Here is a 23564-nt window from a genome sequence, read left to right on the forward strand (position 1 = left end):
TTGAATTTCACCGTGCTACACTCGTTCCCTCAGATAAAAATTATACCGTCGCAGCGGTACGAGCACTCGACGGCAGAGAAAATACTAAAATTTTAACTCTTTTTTTTGTTTTTCTATCCGTTTTCTTTATGGTCTCTTGAGAGTGGAAGCTTAATGCAGACGTGATCTGATTAAGACGAAAAAACTTATTAATGTGTAGACATTGTGGAAGTTATGAAATTCGGAGGATGGAGAGAAGCAACTAAAATAAATTGCATTTTATATCAAGACGGATTTGGATACATTAGAAATTCCTGGACAATGAAACTTATTGCAAGATTTCGGAGCAGACTTATCACGCAGAAATGAAGGAGATTTTTGAAAACCTGGAAGCCGCACGAAAGGAGACACGTTAACCTGGTAAAGGATGAACTCTTATCTACGCCATTTCCCCATGTCAGTTACATTTTGTTATTCTCTGTTCCTTTTCAATAATTTTTGTAGTGGAAATTGGTTTAACTTTTGCTCAAAAACGCCACAAGGACCACCCCAACAATAGCTTTTCCGAAACACGAACTCTGATTACTTTCATAAACAGGGTGTCCATAAAGTCCCATCATTTGAAACCATAACTTAGAAACTACTGAATATGGAGAGTCATGGTTTGTTGTAAAACATTTAACAGCTCTCTCAGATTATATTCCTTTGGCCTTTGTTGCAGATTTTACTCTGACTGCAATACGGCACGAGAAAGCACAATGTCATATCATATGTAGAACCCAACACCTTCGGGGTAATGGTTGCGTATCACTAACGCCAACCACAAACTGTGCAAGCTGCTGCCCCCTCCGAGTTGCCCTAAGTTGGGGGTCTGCTTCCTTTAACCTTCACATTTGTCCACCACCTCTAGTCACTCCGGCTCTCCGTAACATCTCTCTGGGGTTTCGGTTCGATACGTCCGCACGGAGTTGCGGGCCTCAGTTTCTGCCCGTGGCCTTTCGACCCCCGGTAGCTCGCCGTTTCCATACTGACCGTGGTTTTACAAAAGCTCTGTTTTATTTCGCACAAAAGCTATATTTCTCTCCCATGCGTTTACCGAAACTACTACTCAATTACCTACGGTACGGAACCGGTCAGTAACACATGCCTCGGCGTGTTCTAGTTTTGCCGTCCAGTCTGACGGTGGAGGGATGGCCAGACCTGCGACAACCGAGGGATGGCGCTTCGGAACACAGCTCATCGAATTAAAGAGTTACGTAAAGCAATTGCCCATTATTGAAACCTTGCCTGAAGGTGTACCTTGGATGGCGGCTCCCAAATGTTTTTTTATCCTACTTTTTCTCAAGGGTTGACACACACGCACACACACACACACACACACACACACACTCTCTCTCTCTCTCTCTCTCTCTCTCTCTCTCTCTCTCTGAGTGTGTGTGTTGCCTTTAAATGACAGAAAAGTGTAACTCTGAATTGTTCCTTAATTGAAAAATCTTGGATCTTGTTTAAATAAAGTGTGTAAACTAAAGAGTGAAAAATGTTTTTGCTGAACCTTTACAAACTGTTCCACATTCCCTTCATCTTGAAACTTCCTGGCAGATTAAATCTGTGTGCCGGGCTGAGACTCGAACTCGGGACCTTTGCCTTTTGCGGGCAAGTGCTCTACCAACTGAGCTACCCAAGCACGACTCACGCCCCGTCCTCACAGCTTTACTTCTGCCAGTACCTCGTCTCCTACCTTCCAAACTTTACACGTGGGACGTGGCTAAGCCACGTGGGACGGGGCGTGAGTTGTGCTGGGGTAGCTCAGATGGTAGAGCACTTGCCCGCAAAAGGCAAAGGTCCCGAGTTCGAGTCTCGGCCCGGCACACAGTTCTAATCTGCCAGGAAGTTTCATATCAGCGCACACTCCGCTACAGAGTGAAAATCTCATTCTGGTCCCTTCATCTTGTTTTTAAAACTTATTACGTTTTGTTTGGCCACGTCACTCGCCATTAGATTTTAAGTGCTGATTTCACCAGAAGGAACAGCATCATCCGCCCCTCAGTGAGTAGTGATAGGAACCTGTGCTGCTTTGTGGAGACTGAGGTATTAGAAAGTGCTCCCGGCTTACGAGCAATCAGAAGTCTCGAGTTGCAGCTGGCATTGTACGAAGTAGCTTCAACCTTAGGAGTTTGTGGATGCCGTTTTACATCCTGTGTGTAGCCAGAATTTTCAGCTGCGCAAGCACACTTCATGTGCACGATCCCTGGCAGCAGTGAGCACATCACTGCAGCAGAACTGCTCTTCACTGCACAGAACTCCGCGATATACACACCACGGGTCGACAATAGGGAATCCTTAAGAGTAAATATGTTAAGTTCTATTTGTTTCATCGCAGAGCTCTTTACTGTCAGTGACAGGGCGGAGGCTTTCATAACTTCGATATTAATCAGTATCAACCACTTAGCATTTCCATCGTATAACTGGGGGCGTGATTTGAAGTCACATCACAGATCTCTTACCGATCTCAAATTTACATTCATGAGTAGCAGTAAACGTTCTATGTCTATACTTGTTCACTTTGTATACAGTGTGTTACAAAAAGGTATTTATTTATATCTTGTTCCGTAGATCCAGTTAGTGAGTCAATCACAAAGATATGGAACGTGTCAAATTGTACAGGTTTCAATTTAAACTTACAATAAATACAAGGGCAATTCAATGGCAAATTGTACATATTTTAAGTAAGACATACTATAAATACAGTAACAGATACAATGTCAGCTAGATAACATAACAACCATTTAACAGAAAAAGGAGTTTCAAATAAAGGTTAAAGATAAGAGCACAAAGTTAAATCAGATATCAGGCCTACAAGAGTAAATACATGTACAGCCAATCTGTTGTTACAGAAAGTGTGCTAATGCCCAAATGCACAATAAAATCAATTGATCTACTTCTAGACACAATAAGTTTAGTGATGGTATACATTTTCTTTCAGATATTCATCCACAGTATAATAAGATTTCTCTGTCAGGTAATCTTTGAGAACTTGTTTAAATTTTGACAGTTCTGTATGAACACATTTGATATGTAGTGGTAGAGCATTGAACAGCTTAATGCTGGAGTAGTAAACTCCTTTTTGTACCAGAGTGAGAAGTTTCATTTCGAAATGTAGATTGTCTTTGTTTCTGGTGTTATAACCATGGAATTTACTGTTGTCTTGGTAGATGGAATAATTTTTGCACACAAAGGTCAGCAAGGAAAAAATATACTGTGAGGCAGTTGTTAGGATACCTATCTCCCGAAACAAGTGCCTGCAAGAGTGTCTTTGATGGACCCCACACATTATTCTGATTGCTTTTTTTTTTATGGTGAAAACTTTTTTTGCAAGTGGTTGGTTCCCCCAGAATATGATAGCATATGACATCAATGAGTGGAAGTAGCCAAAGTAGGCAACCATAATAGTGTCAACTTCAGCCACTGAAGAAATTACCCGTAATGCATATGTTGCCGAGCTAAGTTTTTTTACATAGATGAAGAATGTGAAAAACTTAGCTCGGCAACATTTGCATTACGGGTAATGAAAGAAAGAAAACATGTTATGTGGACATGTGTCCGGAAATGCTTACTTTCCGTGTTAGAGCTCATTTTATTACTTCTCTTCAAATCACATTAATCGCAGAATGGAAACACGCGGCAACAGAACGTACCAGCGTGACTTCAAACACTTTGTTACAGGAAATGTTCAAAATGTCCTCCGTTAGCGAGGATACGTGCATCCACCCTCCGTCACACGGAATCCCTGATGCACTGATGCAGCCCTGGAGATGGCGTATTGTATCACAGCCGTCCACAATACGAGTACGAAGAGTCTCTACATTTGGCACCGGGGTTGTGTAGACGAGAGCTTTCAAATGCCACCATAAATAGAAGTCGAGAGGGTTGAGGTCAGGAGAGCGTGGAGGCCACGGAATTGGTCCGCCTCTACCAATCCGTCGGTCACCGAATCTGTTGTTGAGAAGCGTACGAACACTTCGACTGAAATGTGCAGGAGCTCCATCATGCATGAACCACATGTTGTGTCGTGCTTGTAAAGGCACATGTTCTAGTAGCACAGGTAGAGTATCCCGTGTGAAATCATGGCGGTGAATCGAGGAATTACAGTACATACTGACGAAACTAAAATGAGCTCTAACATGGAAATTAAGCATTTCCGGACACAGGTCCACATAACATCTTTTCTTTATTTGTGTGTGAGGAATGTTTCCTGAAAGTTTGGCCGTACCTTTTTGTAACACCCTGTATACATCGCTGCTTGACAGTTCATACAGTGAAATTTTTTTTTTTTAAATTAAGGAGATAAAACTATTAAAATGAAAGTGAAAGGAATGTCCAATGGTCCGCTGTAGCTCTGTTCAGTCACAGGTCACTTATAGACCAACAAAACCAGTTTCACAACTTTTAAGTTGCATCTACTGGTGCAAATATCGGTAAAAAATAGATTTTTTTAAAAATTAATGCAGTTATCCAAGATATATAAGAAACCGAATGAGAAGACTTATACATGGAAGAAAATAGTACACATCAAACTAGGAAACTGGTGTGGCTCACATGTACTCCACAAAAATGGGCTTAGACACTATGTGATCTAAAGTATCCAGACACCCCCAAAAACAAATTTTTCATATTAGGTGTGTTGTGCTGCCACCTACTGCCAGGTACTCCATATCAGTGACCTCAGTAGTCATTAGACATCGTGAGAGAGCAGGATGGTGTGCTCTGCGGAACTCGCAGACTTTGAACCTGGTCACATATGTCATACATCTGTACACGAGATTTCCACACTCCTAAACATCCTTAGGGTCCACTGTTCCCGATGTGATAGTGAAGTAGAAACATGTTGTTGTTGTTGTTGTTGTGGTCTTCAGTCCTGAGACTGGTTTGATGCAGCTCTCCATGCTACTCTATCCTGTGCAAGCTTCTTCATCTCCCAGTACCTACTGCAACCTACATCCTTCTGAATCTGCTTAGTGTATTCATCTCTTAGTCTCCCTCTAAGATTTTTACCCTCCACGCTGCCCTCCAATGCAAAATTTGTGATCTCTTGATGCCTCAAAACATGTCCTACCAACCGATCCCTTCTTCTAGTCAAGTTGTGCCACAAACTTCTCTTCTCCCCAATCCTATTCAATACCTCCTCATTAGTTACGGGATCTACCCACCTTATCTTCAGCATTCTTCTGTAGCACCACATTTCGAAAGCTTCTATTCTCTTCTTGTCCATACTAGTTATCGTCCATGTTTCACTTCCATACATGACTACACTCCATACAAATACTTTCAGAAACGATTTCCTTGCCATTTCCAGTCTACATTTTATATCCTCTCTACTTCGACCACCATCAGTTATTTTACTCCCTAAATAGCTAAACTTCTTTACTACTTTAAGTGTCTCATTTCCTAATCTAATTCCCTCAGCATCACCCGATTTAATTTGACTACATTCCATTATCCTCATTTTGCTTTTGTTGATGTTCATCTTATAGCCTCCTTTCAAGACACTGTTCATTCCGTTCAACTGCTCTTCCAAGTCCTTTGCTGTCTCTGACAGAATTACAATGTCATCGGCGAACCTCAAAGTTTTTACTTCTTCTCCACGAATTTTAATACCTACTCCGTATTTTCCCTTCTTTGCTTAGAACTGGGTTGCCATCTGAGCTCTTGATATTCATACAAGTGATTCTCTTCTCTCCAAAGGTCTCTCTAATTTTCCTGTAGGCAGTATCTATCTTACCCCTAGTGAGACAAGCCTTTACATCCTTACATTTGTCCTCTAGCCATCCCTGCTTAGCCATTTTGCACTTCCTGTCGATCTCATTTTTGAGACGTTTGTATTCCTTTTTGCCTGCTTCATTTACTGCATTTTTATATTTTCTCCTTTCATCAATTAAATTCAATATTTCTTCTGTTACCCAAGGATTTCTATTAGCCCTCGTCTTTTTACCTACTTGATCGTCTGCTGCTTTCACTACTTCATCCCTCAGAGCTACCCATTCTTCTTCTACTGTATTTCTTTCCCCCATTCCTGTCAATTGTTCCCTTATTCTCCCTGAAACTCTCTACAACTTCTGGTTCTTTCAGTTTATCCAGGTCCCATCTCCTTAAATTCCCACCTTTTTGCAGTTTCTTCAGTTTTAATCTACAGGTCATAACCAATATATTGTGGTCAGTGTCCACATCTGCCCCTGGAAATGTCTTACAATTTAAAACCTGGTTCCTAAATCTCTCTCTTACCATTATATAAACTATCTGATACCTTTTAGTATCTCCAGGATTCTTCCAGGTATACAACCTTGTTTTATGATTCTTGAACCAAGTGTTAGCTATGATTAAGTTATGCTCTGCGCAAAATTCTACAAGGCGGCTTCCTCTTTCATTTCTTCCCCCCCAATCCATATTCACCTACTATGTTTCTTTCTCTCCCTTTTCCTACTGACGAATTCCAGTCACCCGTGACTATTAAATTTTCGTCTCCCTTCAATACCTGAATAATTTCTTTTATCTCGTTATACATTTCATCAATTTCTTCATCATCTGCAGAGCTAGTTGGCATATAAACTTGTACTTCTGTAGTAGGCATGGGCTTTATGTCTATCTTGGCCACAATAATGCATTCACTATGCTGTTTGTAGTAGCTAATCTGCACTCCTATGTTTTTTATTCATTATTAAACCTACTCCTGCATTACCTCTATTTGATTTTGTATTTATAACCCTGTAATCATCTGACCAAAAGTCTTGTTCCTCCTGCCACCGAACTTCACTAATTCCCGCTATATCCAACTTTAACCTATCCATTTCCCTCTTTAAATTTTCTAACCTACCTGCCCGATTAAGGGATCTGACATGCCATGCTCCGATCCGTAGAACGCCAGTTTTCTTTCTCCTGATAACGACGTCCTCTTGAGTAGTCCCCTCCCGGAGATCCGAATGTGGGACTATTTTACCTCCGGAATATTTTACCCAAGACGACGCCATCATCATTTATCCATACAGTAAAGCTGCATGTCCTCGGGAAAAATTACGGCTGTAGTTTCCCTTGCTTTCAGCAGTTCGCAGTACCAGCACAGCAAGGCCGTTTTGGTTAATGTTACAAGGCTAGATCAGTCAATCATCCAGACTGTTGCCCCTGCAACTACTGAAAAGGCTGCTGCCCCTCTTCAGGAACCACATGTTTGTCTGGCCTCTCAACAGATACCCTTCCGTTGTGGTTGCACCTACGGTACGGCCATCTGTATCGCTGAGGCACGCAAGCCTCCCCACCAACGGCAAGGTCCATGGTTCATGGGGGGGGAGTAGAAACATGAAGGGACACATACAGTACAGGCTGACCTCATCTGTTGGCTGACAGACCACCAACAGTTGAAGTTCATAATGTGTAATAGGCAGACATCTACCCACACCATCACACAGGAATTCCAAACTGCATCAGGATCCACTGCAAGTACTGTGACAGTTAGGCGGGAGGTGAGAAAACTTGGTTTTCACAGTCGAGCAGCTGCTCATAAGCCACACATCATGCCGGTAAATGCCAAATGACGCCTTGCTCAGTGTAGGGAGCGTAAACATTGAACGAATGAACAGTGGAAAAATGTTGTGCAGAGTGACGAATCACAGTACACTATGTGGCGATCGGATGGCAGGGTACGGGTATGGCGAATGACCGTTGAATGTCATCTGCCAGTGTGTGTAGCGCCAACAGTAAAATTCGGAGGTGGTGGTGTTACGGTGTGGTCGTGTTTTTCATGGAGGCAGCTTGCACCACTTCTTGTTTTGCATGGCACTATCACAGCACAGGCCGACACTGATGTTTTAAACACCTTATTGCTTCCCATTGTTGAAGAGCAATATGGGGATGGCGATTGCATATTTCAACACGATCGAGCACCTGTTCATAATGCACGGCCTGTGACAGAGTGATTACATGAGAATAACATCCCTGTAATGGACTGGCCCTGACCTGGATCCTACAGAACACGTTTAGGATGTTTTGGAATGCTGATTTCATGCCAGGCCTCACCGAATGACATCGATACCTCTCCTCAGTGCAGGACTCTATGAAGAATGGGCTGCCATTCCCCAAGAAACCTTCCAGCACCTGATTGAACGTTTGTCTTTGGGAGTGGAAGCTGTCATGAAGGCTAAGGGTGGGCCAACACGGTATTGAATTCCAGCATTACCGATGGAGGGCGCCATGAACTTATAAGTCATTGTCAGCCAGGTGTCCAGATACTCGAGATCACATAGTGTATATACACTTAATAAATATTGCTTGTAAGTTCGTACCTAAAGAAAGAAAGTTACAAAGGCTATGTCATAGATTACAGAATGCGGCAGAGTAACAATTGGTTTGGCTAGGTAAAGTTTCCAGCACTACTCAACTGACAAAGTACTATCATCAATTTATAAAAAGACCATCATCAATGATGAATGTCACGTCTGTGTGTTAAGTGAAGAACTGCACAGTTTCCGATTAAAATACACTGTTGTCTGTGTATGTCAAGCAACAAAATGCCCCTCACAGATGTTATTCAGGCAAAGACTGGACCCTGTAGTGACTGAAGAATACAATGAAGTTAATAATTCGAACTAGTATATTTAATGCATTGAAACCTATTAAAAATTGTTTTAACTGTTACTGGGTGGCCACCAATGACTGAAAGCAAGATGCATACGCTGCCAGTCAAACTTGCAAAAAGCCAACGCGCCCATGTGTATTTGCTACCAATGTAGCAGCCGACAACGTAAGCTACGAGCGTCCTGTGTATTGAAACATGTGCTGTGACTGCTGCCAGGGTACTGAGATGGTGATGGAAGTTGAACTAACACAGGAAGCATGGAAAGTAATTAAGTGTGACACTGGTGCTCAGCTGAGGACTTAGAGTCACCATATAAACTACAGGGTAGCGCACGAAATGTGTTACCATTTTGTTTTTGAATATAAACTTTGTCAATACAATCTGAAAGGAACATATACTACAATGAAGAGCCGTCCATGGACATTTGTTCTAACTCAGCACATGCTCACTATGTCCACCATTTCGTTTCCCAACTTCCTTCAAATGAACACTGAAGTTAGTGATTACCCTACAGCACATGTCTTCCGTAATTTCACTGCAAGCTTGAAGAATAAGTCTTCTGGAGCTCCATTAAATCACGTGGACGTTTCGGGAAAATTTTTTCCTTTAGGTACCCCCAAAGTAAAAAGTCACACGGATTGAGGACTGGACTATTGGGAGACCAATTTTGTCCATCACTGAAGCGACCTGGAAACCTGAGTGAAATGATCCGCATGTCGAAATGCTCGTGTAAAAACTCCAACACAGTGTTTGCAATATGTGGCCTTGCTCCATCTTGCATGAACCACTGCGTGTTGAAGGGCAAGGCAGTAGCAAGAAGCTGTGGAATGAAGCTATTGCGAAGCACGGTCAAATAACGCTCGCTGTTCACAGTTTCTTCAAAGGAAAAGGGTCCATTAAGTCCATGACTGGTAATTGCTGCCCATGCTGTAATCCTCGGAGCATAATGTTGTCCTTCATGAAGCACTTGTGGGTTTTCAGTGGCTCAAAAGCGTACATTTTGTTTGTTAACCACACAGTCTAAATGAAAATGCACCTCATCTGGAAACCAAACGTTGTTGATTATTCCCTATCCTCCGCCCACTGAGCAAACAGTAGTCTCTGCTGCTTGTGTTCTTCAGTGAGCTTCTGTGCACAGGTCATCTTGTATGGGTACATATGGAGGTCACTTAAGAATGTGTTGAACGGAGCGCCTGGATATTCCCAGTTGCACTGCTGCCTTTCTACATGATTTCCTCTGACGTTTCTGTACAGCAACTGGTACCACTTCAATATTCTCTGGAGAACAAACAGGCTTAGGCCAAGGTTGCTTCGCTTCCAATACTGTTCCTTCCTGTACAAATTTATCGTACAACCTGTAAATGGTCTTCTTGCAATCTAACTAATGTGTATCGTAAATTGTGAAAGAAACAATTGGTAACACATTTTGTGTGGCACCTGGCACTAGAATCGACTCTCCATATCACATAAAATTGAAACTGAATAATACTAAATATAAGGTGGTCCATTGACAGTGACCGGGCCAAATATCTCATGAAATAGGCATCAAACTAAAAAACTCCAAAGAACGAAACTTGTTTAACTTGAAGGGGGAAACCAGATGGCGCTATGGATGGCCCGCTAGACGGCACTGCCATAGGTCAAACGGATATCAACTGCGTTTTTTTAAAAATAGGAACCCCTTTTTTAATTAAATATTTGTTTAGTATGTAAAGAAATATGAATATTTTAGTTGGACCACTTTTTTTGCTTTGTGATAGATGGCGCTTTAATAGTCACAAGCGCGTAAGTACATGGTATCATGTAACATTCTACCAATGCGGACGATATTTGCTTTGTGATACATTACCCGTGTTAAAATGGACCGTTTACCAATTGCGGAAAAGGTCGATATCATGTTGATATACGGCTATTGTGATCAAAGTGCCCAACGGGCGTGTGCTATGTATGCTGCTCGGTATCCTGGAAGACATCATCCAAGTGTCCGGATCGTTCGATGGATAGTTACGTTACTTAAGGAAACAGGAAGTGTTCAGCAACGTGTGAAACGTCAACCACGACCTGCAACAAATGATGATGCCCAAGTAGGTGTTTTAGCTGCTGTTGCGGCTAATCCGCACATCAGTAGCAGACAAATTGCGCGAGAATCAAGAATCTCAAAAACGACGGTGTTGAGAATGCTACATCAACATTGACTGCACCTGTACCATATTTCTATGCACTAGGAATTGCATGGCGATAACTTTGAATGTCGTGTACAGTTCTGCCACTGGGCACAAGAGAAATTAAGGGACAATGACAGATTTTTTGCACGTGTGCTATTTAGTGACGAAGCGTCATTCACCAACAGCGGTAACGTAAACCGGCATACTATGCACTATTGGGCAATGGAAAATCCATGATGGCTGCGACAAGTGGAACATCAGTGACCTTGGAGGGTTAATGTATGGTGTGGCAGTATGGGAGGAAGAATAATTGGCCCCCATTTTATTGATGGCAATCTAAATCATGCGATGTATGCCGATTTCCTACGTAATGTTCTACCAATGTTACTACAAGATGTTTTACTGCATGACAGAATGGCGATGTACTTGCAACATGATGGATGTCCGGCACATAGCTCGTGTGCGGTTGAAGCGGTACTGAAAAGCATATTTCATGACAGGTGGATTGATCGTCTAAGCACCATACCACGGCCTGCACGTTCACCGGATCTGACGTCCCCAGATTTCTTTCTGTGGGGAACGTTGAAGGATATTTGCTATCATGATCCACCGACAATGACTGACAACATGTGTCAGCCCATTGTCAATGCATGTGCGAACATTACAGAAGGTGAACTACTCGCTGTTGAGAGGAACGTCGTTACTCGTATTGCCAAATGCACTCAGGTTGACGGACATCATTTTGAGCAATTATTGGATTAATGTGGTATTTACAGGTAATCACACTGTAACAGCATGCGTTCTCAGAAATGATAAGTTAACAAAGGTACATGTATGACATTGAAACACCCAAAATAAAATGTTCAAATGTACCTACGTTCTGTACTTTAAATTAAAAATCCTACCTGTTACCAACTGTTCGTCTAAAATTGTGAGCCATATGTTTGTGACTATTACAGCGCCATCTATCACAAAGCGAAAAAAGTGATCCAACGTACTACACAAACATGTAATAAAAAATGGGGGTTCCTATCTTAAAAAACGCCGTTGATATCCGTTTGACGTATGGCAGCACCATCTAGCGGGTCAACCATAGCGCCATCTGGTTTCCGCCTTCAAGCTAGACAAGTTCCGTTCTTTATAGTTTTTTCGTTTGACACTTATTTCGTGAGATATTTGGCCCGCTCACTATCAATGGACCACCCTATATTTAGTATTATTCAGTTTCAATTTTATGTGATATGGAGAGTCGATTCTAGTGCCGGGTGGCGCACAAAATGTGTTACCAATTGTTTCTTTCACAATTTATGATGCACATTAGTTAGATTGCAAGAAGACCATTTACAGGCTTTACTTAGCTAAAAGAGTTTGCTGGAGGATACTTGTTGCCCTATATGCTACCTAGCATTGCAGGCACTGAGACTCCGATACAGAAGCGATAAAACCAAATTAAGAATTTTCTTCGTGAGCTAGGTGTTAGCAGAACTACATAAGTGACATTTTTCTGTAATGATCGTTGGATTTTACTCAGTAATTTTCTTTCTTCTTTTCAAAGTCTTAGGTTTGAGAGACCAGAAAAATTATCGTAGTTTCCCAAATGCATTTTCACTCTGCAGCGGTGAGTGTGCTGAATTTTAAATTCAAATTGGTGTGCACTCCAGTGCAGAATGAAAATTCGTTCTGGAAAGAATTCTTTAGGCTGTGGCTAAGCCAAGTCTCCACAGTATGCTTTCTTCCACGACTTCTAGTGCTGCAAGGAGCCCAGGAGAACTCGTGTTAAGTTTACAAGAAAGGAGATGAGGTACTTGAACAAGTAAAGCCCTGGGGATGGATTGTATCATGCTTGGATAACTCATAAATTTAGACAACATTGCCTATGGGGGGCAGCGATGCGGTTCATATTTAGGTCAAAATAAACAGTCGAGATTGTGGTAATATTTGCTTATATGCTGGTTTCAGCTTATGTTGGGGTCGTCTTTGGAATTTTTTGCCCCCTATGGCTGGTGGTAGTGGCTCCTTGGTTTTCTCGTGACACAACGATCGTACAGTCGCCAGCACTAGCTGTAGGGGGCCGGGAGTTCTGGGGGTGGCTTTGACATGAGCGGAAACTGGCAAATAAACAGGTGATGTAGTGTTTGAAACACTGGACTTGCATTTGGGCATTCAAATCTTCATTCAGCCATCCAGATTTGGGTTTTCTGTGATTTCACTGGGTTGCTCCCAGCAAGCTTTCTCTGTGTTATGCCAGAATGTGTGTATGCCCATTGCTCGTAGAATATCAAGGAGATACTAGAATTCTGTCCATGTGCAGGTCAGCACTGCAGCATTAACAGGTCAGATTGCTGCATCAATTTGTGCACGAAGGATAGCGACGTCATTTGTCGGTGTCGTGCACACGCAATACTCGATATAAACTCAGAATTGGAAGTCTAGTGGCGGGGCTCAGGGAGACTCCAAATGCCACGTGATGGGAAGGCTCGATCTGTCGACCTCTTCGGAAATGTCATTTGGCACATTCCGTACGTTCAAACTCCACTGTGGGGCTGTAACCATTGTGGTGGAAAACTACGGATGGGGCTCTTTGATGTGTGCTAACAGGTGCTGTTAGATCACGTCCAGGAAAACAATTTTGGTTAGGGTTTTCTCTGTGTAGAAATCTGGGCGTGGATTAGGTCTCACCAAACTTTAAGCTTTGGGCTATCACTGATGTGTCTGTGCGTGTGGTTGTGTTTTGAGAGCCTCAAAGTATACTGATGTGGTAATTCACTTGTCCAAAAATGTGGAAGATTGTTTTATGTGAAAACCTACTTTTTGGTCGGTTGGTCTATTTGGAGAAGAGGACCAGACAGTGAGGTCATTGGTCCTGTTGGATTAGGGAATGGTGGGGAAGGAAGTTGGCCGTGCACTTTCGGAGGAGCCATCCCGGCATTTGCCTGAAGTGATTTGGGGAAATCGTGGGAAACCTAAATCAGGGTGGCCGGGCACACGTTTGAACTGTCATCCTCCTGAATGCGAGTCCGGTGTGCTAGCCACTGCATCACCTCGCTCGGTAGGCATTTCTTCAGATAGTAATTGTCAACATTTCATGTTCAGTGATGGCACCCATAAAATACATACCACGGAAAACTGGCATTCGGCTACAGTACTCAGTTCATTTTCGCTTTATACGTAGAAAGGTGTAATTGCTTGTGTAAGACTTTGACAGTTGTTCTTGCTTCCTGCAATTCACATGATCCACAACAAATTGAGGTTTGGGGGCTCTTCTGAAATGCAGCTTGCATTTTGTCAACATGCACACCAAATGTGAGGGAGACACCCACTTTGAGGAAAGTATTTGACACTGCCTGTCTATTTAAAGTTTTTGAACCACCTTATTTCCAACACTACCCTCTCTAATTGCATGAGTCTGGGCATGATGGCTGTCAGTATCATATTTGCAATGGTGTGGTCAGGCCTAAAAAGTGAATTAAATTAGTCCTTTCATTGACAACCTACAAATGGAAGTAATATGTGGCCTAATTACACAGTTTGTGGCAATACTCCACTCTAGCTTGATCAGGATTGGTCCTTGGAGTCTAATCCTAGATACAGTATGACAAATGGGTACTAATAATATGTTTTTTGTAAAAACAAATCTCAGATAAACACGTGCAAAGTGTTAGAGATAATTTTAAAACTGGGACAACCTCCGCCACACACCGTTGGGTGGCTTGTGGAGTATAAATGTAGATGTAGATGTAAAATAGTTATACATGATTGTTTGACAATTCACACAGTGAACAGTTTTTTTAAAAAATACAGGTGTTGAAACTATTTACCACCTCCATCAAGTCCCCTTAACCCCCCAAGCTTTCGACTGGGAGTACCAGGTTATACAAAGTATTGTATTAGCTAATCTTTGTGATACAAATTTTGTTCACAATGTTAATAGGGAAGTACTGAACAAGACAAGTTCTGCCAGTAACCACTCCACATTCTCTACCACTTTATCACACATACACAGGACACCCCTGCAACCTTCAGAATTTGAAAGAGAGTATTCCAGCCAACATAGTCAAAAGCTTTCTGTAAGTCTACAAATGCTAGAAACATAGGTTTGCCTTTCCTTAATCTATCTTCTAAGAGAAGTTGTAGGTTCAGTATTGCCTCACGTGTTCCAACATTTCTACGGAATCCAAACTGATCTTCCCCCGAGGTCGGCTTCTACTAGTTTTTCCATTCGTCTGTAAAGAATTTGTGTTAGTATTTTGCAGCCATGACTTATTAAACTGATAGTTCGGTAATTTTCACACCTGTTGACACCCTGAAGTCTGAGGGTATTTCACCTGTCTCATACATCTTGCTCATCAGAGGGTATAGTTTTGTCATGGCTGGCTCTCCCAAGCCTATCAGTAGTTCTAATGGAATGTTGTCTACTCCTGAGGCCTTTTTTTTTTGACCTAGGTCTTTCAGTGCTCTGTCAAATTCTTCAAGCAGTATCTTATCTCCCATTTCATCTACATCGTCTCTCATTTCCGTAACATTGCCCTCAAGTACCTCACCCGTGTATAGACCCTCTATATACTCCCCTTCCACGTTTCTGCTTTATCTTCTTTGCTTAGGACTGGTTTTCCACCTGAGCTCTTGATATTCATACATGTGGTTCTCTCTTCTCAAAAGTTCTCTCTAATTTTCCTGTAGGCAGTATCTATCTTACCCCAAGTGATACATGCCTCTACATCCTTACATCTGTCCTCTAGCCATCGTCACTTAGCCATTTTGCACTTCTTGGCAATTCATTTTTGAGACCTTTGCATTCCTTTTCGCCTGCTTCATTTACTGCATTTTTAGATTTCCTCCTTTCATCAATTTAATTCAATATCTCTTCTGTTACCCAAGGATTTCTACTAGCCCTCGTCTTTTTACCTATTTGATCCTCTGCTGCTTTCACTATTTCATCTCTGGAAGCTACCCATTCTACTTCTACTGTATTTCTTTCCCCTGTATTTGTCAATTGTCCCCTAATGCTCTCTTCGGAACTGTCTACAACCTCTGGTTCTATCAGTTTATCCAGGTCCTATCCCTTTACATTCCTACCATTTGGATACTGATACATGATATATCCTTTCAGTATGCATGCAGATATAACTTGGGCTTATTCTGTATATTTCAATTTATTAATGAGTTACAGAATCATGTTTGGCAAAAAAATTACAAGGACAGTATTTTCAAAATACAGAAGTGTGTTTTAAGAATTTTATCTGGTGTTGAAATATCCTGTAAGGACTTCAGCAAAAGCTTTGGTAGTTTGACAGTTACTTTACAAGACATTTACAGAGCGAGTCAGGAGGAAAGGTACATGCTTTGACAGGTGACAGTATTACCAATTCTGAACAAAAAACGTCATACAGACATATGTCCTATTCTGAATGGTTTCCGAGATAGAACACATCTGATGTACATTGCTGTTTATTTTTTGTATTATTCAAACACTGTCATTGTTACAATGGTAGAGGAAGTTGATACAAGACACTTGTGGTCTACCAAGTCAGGAAACTACTTCAAATCCGCTACAAAAACTACATAAGCTGCAGAGTGATTTTCAATATTGTGGCACAGACTACTGGTCCTAGAGAAAAAAATGACAGCCTTTTTTTATAAGAAATTTAAGTTAATTTTGTACTGTGACACATTTTCACTGAAGCACACAGATTTTTAGTTATTCAGGAAAACGTACAAAAGGGATATTAAACGTGTTATATCTCCGAAACCAAACCCAATATGAAGTTTTCTGTTCAGAATCACTGTTACACCTCGAAGTGTGTATCTTTCCTATTGACTCACCCTGTACACGTCAATATCCTTTGTAATTACCAATACAGGGTGTATATAAAGTCCGGGAACACTTTCAATAATTTATTGCATCGGACAGATGTCATATATATTGCATTTTGAAGAAAAACTCAAAGTGTTTTTTTTTTTTTTTTTTCCTCCCAAACATTCAACATGCAATCCAGGAGTGACCCGGCAGACAATACAGTAATCGAATTCTTGCCATACCTGTCCCAGCATGGCATCGTAGACTGTGGCAGTCGCTTCCCGTATTCTCTCCCGGAGCTCTGCTACATCATGTGGTAGAGGTGGTAAATACACCAGATGTTTAATGTGACCCCACAGAAAAAAAGTCCACAGCTTGTGGTCTTGCGGAAGTGTTCTTGGTTCCCGAGCACGGGGTCCAGGGTTCGATTCCTGGCGGGGTCAGGGATTTTCATCAGCCCTGAGATGACTGGGTGGTGTTGTGTCGTTTTCATCATCATCATTCATCCCCATTACGGTCAGAGGAAGGCACTGGCAAACCACCTCCATTAGGACCCTGCCTAGTACGGCGCTGCGAGCCTGAAGCATTGTTCTCCTGCACACTGTCAAGCAGCATCGAACTTAATTTTCACAGAAAAAAGTCACTTGTAATGAGATCTGGTGATTGGGGAGGCCATTTCATGAAACAGCTGTCCCCTTCTGTAGCACAGCTGATCTGTCAAGGTGGCAGCTCCGTGTTCTGCACTAGCTCCAATCTGAATGGTTTCACAGACAGCTTCTGTCGCAGGGCTTTCCACACTGCCATTGGAGCAATTTCGAGTTCGCGGGATGCACGAGACACCGTTTTCTTTGGGCTTCTTATGAATGTCTCTCGTACGTGCTCCACATTCACTTCACTCATGCTGGGATGTCCATTTCTCTTTGCCTGGCACAAGCTACCCACCATAACGAATTTGTTGTGCCAGTGCGAACTGACCTTCCTTGTTAGTGGCTTCTTACTGTACTCTGTTCTAAACATCCATTGAACAGCCGTAGCACACTTGTTTTTGTCGAACTCCAACACACAGAAGGCTCACTCCGCACTTGAACTTGTCACGTTTGCGACTAGCGCTGACTATCGGCAAATTACCAAACTACGCTGTGGTGGTATACGTGAAAAAAAAACTTTCAGGGATTCTCTTTAAAATGACATATGTATGATATCTGAACAATGTTTGGTTCTTGTGCAATAAATAATTGAAAGTGTTCCCAGACTCTACGTACACCCTTTATTTCTTCTACATCTACATCAATACTCCGCAAGTCAACTGACGGTGTGTGGCGGAGGATACCTTGAGTACCTCTATAGGTTTTCCCTTCTATTCCAGTCTCGTATTTTTCGTGGAAAGAAGGATTGTCGGTATGCCTCTCTGTGGGTTCTAATCTCTTTGATTTTATCCTCATGGTCTCTTCGCGAGACATACGTAGGAGGGAGCAATATACTGCTTGACTCCTCGGTGAAGGTACGTTCTCGAAACTTCAACAAAAGCCCGTACCGAGCTACTGAGCGTCTCTCCTGTAGAGTCTTCCACTGGAGTTTATCCATCATCTCCATAACGCTTTCACGATTACTAAATGATCCTATAACGAAGTGCGCTGCTCTCCATTGGATCTTCTCTATATCTTCTATCAACCCTATCTGGTACGGATCCCACACTGTCCACACTGCTGAGCAGTATTCAAGCAGTGGGCGAACAAGCGTACTGTAACATACTTCCTTTGTTTTCTGAATGCATTTCCTTAGGATTCTTCCAATGAATCTCAGTCTGGCATCTGCTTTACCGACGATCAACTTTATATGATCATTCCATTTTAAATCACTCCTAATGCGTACTCCCAGATAATTTATGGAATTAACTGCTTCCAGTTGCTGTCCTGCTATTTTGTAGCTAAATGATAAGGGATCTATCTTTCTATGTATTCACAGCACATTACACTTGTCTACATTGAGATTCAATTGCCATTCCCTGCACCAAGCGTCAATTCGCTGCAGATCCTCCTGCATTTGAGTACAATTTTCCATCATTACAACCTCTCGATACACCACAGCATCATCTGCAAAAAGCCTCAGTGAACTTCCGATGTCATCCACCAAGTCATTTATGTATATTGTGAATAGCAACGGTTCTACGACACTCCCCTGCGGCACACCTGAAATCACTCTTACTTCGGAAGACTTCTCTCCATTGAGAATGACATGCTGCATTCTGTTATCTAAGAACTCTTCAATCCAATCACACAATTGGTCTGATAGTCCATATGCTGTTACTTTGTTCATTAAACGACTGGAGGGGGGGGGGGGGGGGGGGGGGGGGAACCGTATCAAACGCCTTACAGAAGTCAAGAAAGATGGCATCTACCTGGGAACCCGTGTCTATGGCCCTCCGAGTCTCGTGGACTTACTCAAAAGACTGTGAAAAAGCATGAACATCACACTCAGATAAAAGACAACCACTATGAAGAGATCAGGAACTTAACATTGGTACTAAAAGGGGTCTGACACACAGGTCCAGATGTACAAAGTATCACCTACAAAAAAAGTTTTTTGATTAATTTTTTTGTTTGCTTACAAGTACTTGTTTGTAGTCCTGCTACACACTGAAATCATGCCTCATTAGGTAACCTCATCGGAAGAGTAACCATTCTAACAATATGGTACAGCACATTGATTGTTTTCAGATGCAGTAATTCGTTTTCTGTATTCAAAGAGGAACAACGCTGTAACAATCCGTACTGAATTGGTGGAGGTATACAGAAACAATGAACCATTATACGACAGTCGTTAGGCGGTGCAGACACGACGTCCACTGTGGTCAGACAAGTATCTGAAGAACAAAGTGGGAGACCATGAATCTGAAGAACTTGGAACCAAAATAGAAGTAGATGCTTTAGTGCTTGAGGATCAAGGTGCCACAAACAAAAATCTGTCACAGATATTCTAGCACAACATTTAGAACACAGCAAAATGTTGCTGTCCACTGGCTTCCAAGATTGCTCACACCCAAAAAGGAGTAAAGCTGGGTAAAGGGGAATATTCAATATTAGTCATTTGCTTTGACCAGGGATGTAATAAATGTGTGACATACGTATTAAGCAACTAAAAACCAAACTGTGAAAATACACACCAAAAGGAGACATCACTGGCCAAAGTCTACAACTAGTATAGAATATCCCTCTCGATCTACAAAACTGGCTACTGCGGTCTAGATTAGGATCGAAGGTGATAATTTGGTAGCGAGTTGGTGAAGCCAAAAAAGGTGTATGCCAAATAATGGTTGTGATACTGGTCTGACCTATAGCATAGCCTGATGTTTATATTCGCACCATATTCGAACATTTTCCATCAGAAAAAGTAAAACTGCAAGGTAAACTCAGGAAAACATACTACATAATCAAAAAGCCCTCTACAAGCATTTAAATGGATATTATGCACATATATCATACATAAACTAGGAAAATTGCAGGGGGGGGATCCCACTATGTAACTTTTGCTGCAAAGCAAGCACTCTGAACATGTGGAAGAAGGAAGGGCGATTACTAAACATGCGGAATAACCTCTGTCTGCCAAAGATACAACCGGGCAAATGGGTGCTGTGTTCTTTGGGAGTGCCATCAGGCTACAGTAACTGATTATGTTCATAAAGAGCAAACTGTCACAGGAACGCGTTTCCGAAACCTCAACAAGCGGTAACAAAAGGTTTTTTCGGATGAATCACTGCAGGGAGGTAACTGAGGGCACATTTTCTCTCATTTCACAGTATTGCATTCAGATTAAATATACAGTGTGAAGGACAAATGCCGCACTTTGAGGTCGGTACGCGACTACCCGTCCAGATTTGGGACAAAAGTTTACCTACAAAAATCAGATCAGGCGAATTTTGAAAACACACATGAAAATGACGAGCTGGCTGCAAAGTTACATCATGAAGTGCTTCGGAATGTATAGGAGGAAGTGTGTCACCTAACACCACTGCACCAGCCATTTTATCTCGCCGAGTAGATTGCTGGGACAGCAAACTCCCATCCACCGTGCAGCTATAGTTTGACACATCATAGGGTTCCTTTTTTATTTTTTTGTCAACCGTTCCCTAGTTCTTATTTATAAACAGGACATCATTTTGTCACACAACAATAGTCCTATCACATAACAGTGGGCTCCATTGAACTCCATGCATGTATATACTAACAGTGCAGTGCATGACCACGAGCGGTCATGTCAGTTTTATGTACGGTGCCTTCCAAATGGAATACACAAATGATGAATAACCTATGATGATATGCTTGTTGTGCTGGGTGTATCCAAAAACCAAACTGCTGGTGTGGTAAAGAGTTTGCAAATGGGTCATTCCATGTCAATTCAACCAATTTGAGAAAATGTTTCAGCTGATAGTCTCAGATTTGGCTGAAATTTAGCACACCAATGCTAACAAGTGTGGAACACTCATGTACAAAGTTTTTAAGTTCCCCTGCCAATTAGTTCCAGAATTATGGCTTGTGAAAGAAGGTGGTGTGACCCAGAAATTGCAACCCACATCTGGCAATGTATCTTCAGACCCAACTTCAGGTTTTAATAACTTTGGAACTATTCCACACAGTCCAGCGAAATTTTTACAACCCCAGTAACATCCACTTTGAGAACACACACTATGAATAAAAAAAAAAAAAAACAACAACAACATATTTCTGAGGGAAAATAAAAAATTCCAAAATGTGATCAAAAAATGTAATACGTTAAAAGGTACATATTGTAGGTGCCCTCTACGCCAAATATAATTCACTCAAAAAGGGTATAAATTTTTTTGTGGTAAGCTTAATGTTGTCTAAACACATACAGAACTCATCTTGCCCATATCAGTCACGCAGAGTTACATGCACACGAAAATACAAAAATTTGAAAAAATTACCTGAAAAACGTGGATTTTCTAAGTGTGGTAGCACAAAAGGGGCGAGTGATATCCGAGCCAAATTTCAAACACTGCATAAGTAGACCATAATATAATATGTGGCAAAATTTCAACTTGTTATTGCAAGGCATTTGTGTACAATAAAAGTTGACAGATGTATTTGGTTAGGTTTCTTTTAACACGATTTAGCAAGTAATAGTGATGATGCAGACAGCTTGTTTCAGATAAAGCTGCAGCAATTGTTGGGAACCATTAGGCAACAGAAACTTAAACAACGGTAGTTTTCAGGGACAGAATGAGTCATTGTTAGGCAGCAACAACAAAGGAAACAAGCAACAATTACAGGTTACTCATGTTTTTAAGATTCTAGTTCAGACTAGTCAGTACTGTTGTGGAAAATCAGTATGGAGGCAGAAGAGTGTACTAGTGGTGCTTTTGTTCAAACAAGTTGCAGTATTGGTAGAGCACAAGCATCTGAACATCATAAAACAACATACGGAACAAAATGTGGCATTTGCTTAATACTGTACGAACTGGATGAATTGGACCAAGATTTGTTGTTATGGAGATCCAGGATACACCCTGTGGGCACAAGAAGTACAGTTCCAGGAAACTTAAGTGTTTCTTATCATATGAAAGTGTTTCTGGATAAGTATTCTTTCCTTCAAAGAAGTTGTTTTGATCCATTTCGGATTCATAAGAAGACAGTGAAGTGTAGCCTCAGAGAAATTGATCTAAAATCAGTATTGAAAGTGAATCAGTGCATGGGACTTAACATGAAACCAGGACAAAAGTTATGTTCCAGGTGTGTTAAACTGCAAAAAAATTAAGAATATTCTGATAATTTACATCACAGTGACAAAGACTATCAGCCACCTACAACCACAGCGGAAGAGCAATTAAATACTTCAGTGGCTGCTCTTGGTTTGTCTCCCATGAAGACACACAAAGTTGGGAAAAGAGGCAGGTCCAGCTATAGTAGAAGAAAACTACAAGAAGCTCAAGTGGAATTAAAACACAAAATAGCTGACACACAAATGGTGGAAGAGGAAGAACTATCTGCTCCAAAGGAACAGAAATCATGCCAGAAATGCTCTGATTTTGGACAAAATTGTGCATGATTTGAAAGAAAAATGTGCCATATCCACACGCCATAAAAAAGTAGCTATTCTTACCCTTGCACCTTCCAGCTGGTCTACTGACTACACTGCAAAGGAATTCAATGTTTCTACATATATGGTAAAGCAAGCTAGGAAAATAAAAGCAACCCAAAGAGTGCTTCCACAACTTCAGCAGGCTCAGGGTAAGCAATTGAGTTCAGAAATAAAGGTGCTAGTGTCAGAGTTTTATGAAAATAATGACTACATCCGAATAATGCCTGAAAAAAAAAAAAAAAAAGACTATGTAACGGTGAAAATGGAAAATGTACGTGTACAGATGCAAAAAAGACTGCTGCTATGCAACATATCAGAACTATATGTAGAATTCAAGGAAAAGTATCCCAATACCAAAGTAGGTTTATCATCTTTTTTCAATCTTCGGCCAAAATGGGCTGTGCCTGTAAGTGCAAGGGGCACACACAATGTTTGTGTATGCGAGACCCATCAAAATGCTATGCTGATGTTCGCTGCTATAAAGGATTCTGGTCTGGATTACAATGGTGCAATGAAGCTGCTAGTGTGTGACATCAGTTCCTACCATTGCATGATACACAGGTGTGAAAAGTGTCCTGGTAAGGCAAATCTTGCATAACACATGAATAACAAACTGTATGGTGAACTCCTTATGGATGACGAACTTGTTTCTTATAAACAATGGACACACATGGATCGCAGAAGTCTTGAAACAAAGCAAAGTACAGTGGAAGAGTTTGTTGAAAAATGTGTTGTCAAAGAAACGGACAAACTGACCACACACAGCTTCACAGCAACAGCACAATCGGCTTATCTCCAGTTTTGTAGGGATAATTTGAAACAAGATGAAATTATAGTAAAAATAGACTTTTCTGAAAATTATGTATTTGTAGTTGAAGATGCCATCCAAGGATACCATTGGGAC

At 41.5% G+C, this 23564-nt stretch overlaps 1 protein-coding gene across 1 annotated transcript in view; it reads right to left on the bottom strand.

Moving 5' to 3' along the window:
• Window positions 1–23564, bottom strand: part of LOC124720061 (phosphatidylinositol N-acetylglucosaminyltransferase subunit A) — a 142957-nt gene that overhangs the window by 113279 nt on the left and 6114 nt on the right. The gene's annotated exons all lie outside the window — the stretch shown is intronic.

This window comes from Schistocerca piceifrons, chromosome 11 (genome assembly GCF_021461385.2).
Source record: "Schistocerca piceifrons isolate TAMUIC-IGC-003096 chromosome 11, iqSchPice1.1, whole genome shotgun sequence".
Classification (NCBI taxonomy): domain Eukaryota; kingdom Metazoa; phylum Arthropoda; class Insecta; order Orthoptera; family Acrididae; genus Schistocerca; species Schistocerca piceifrons.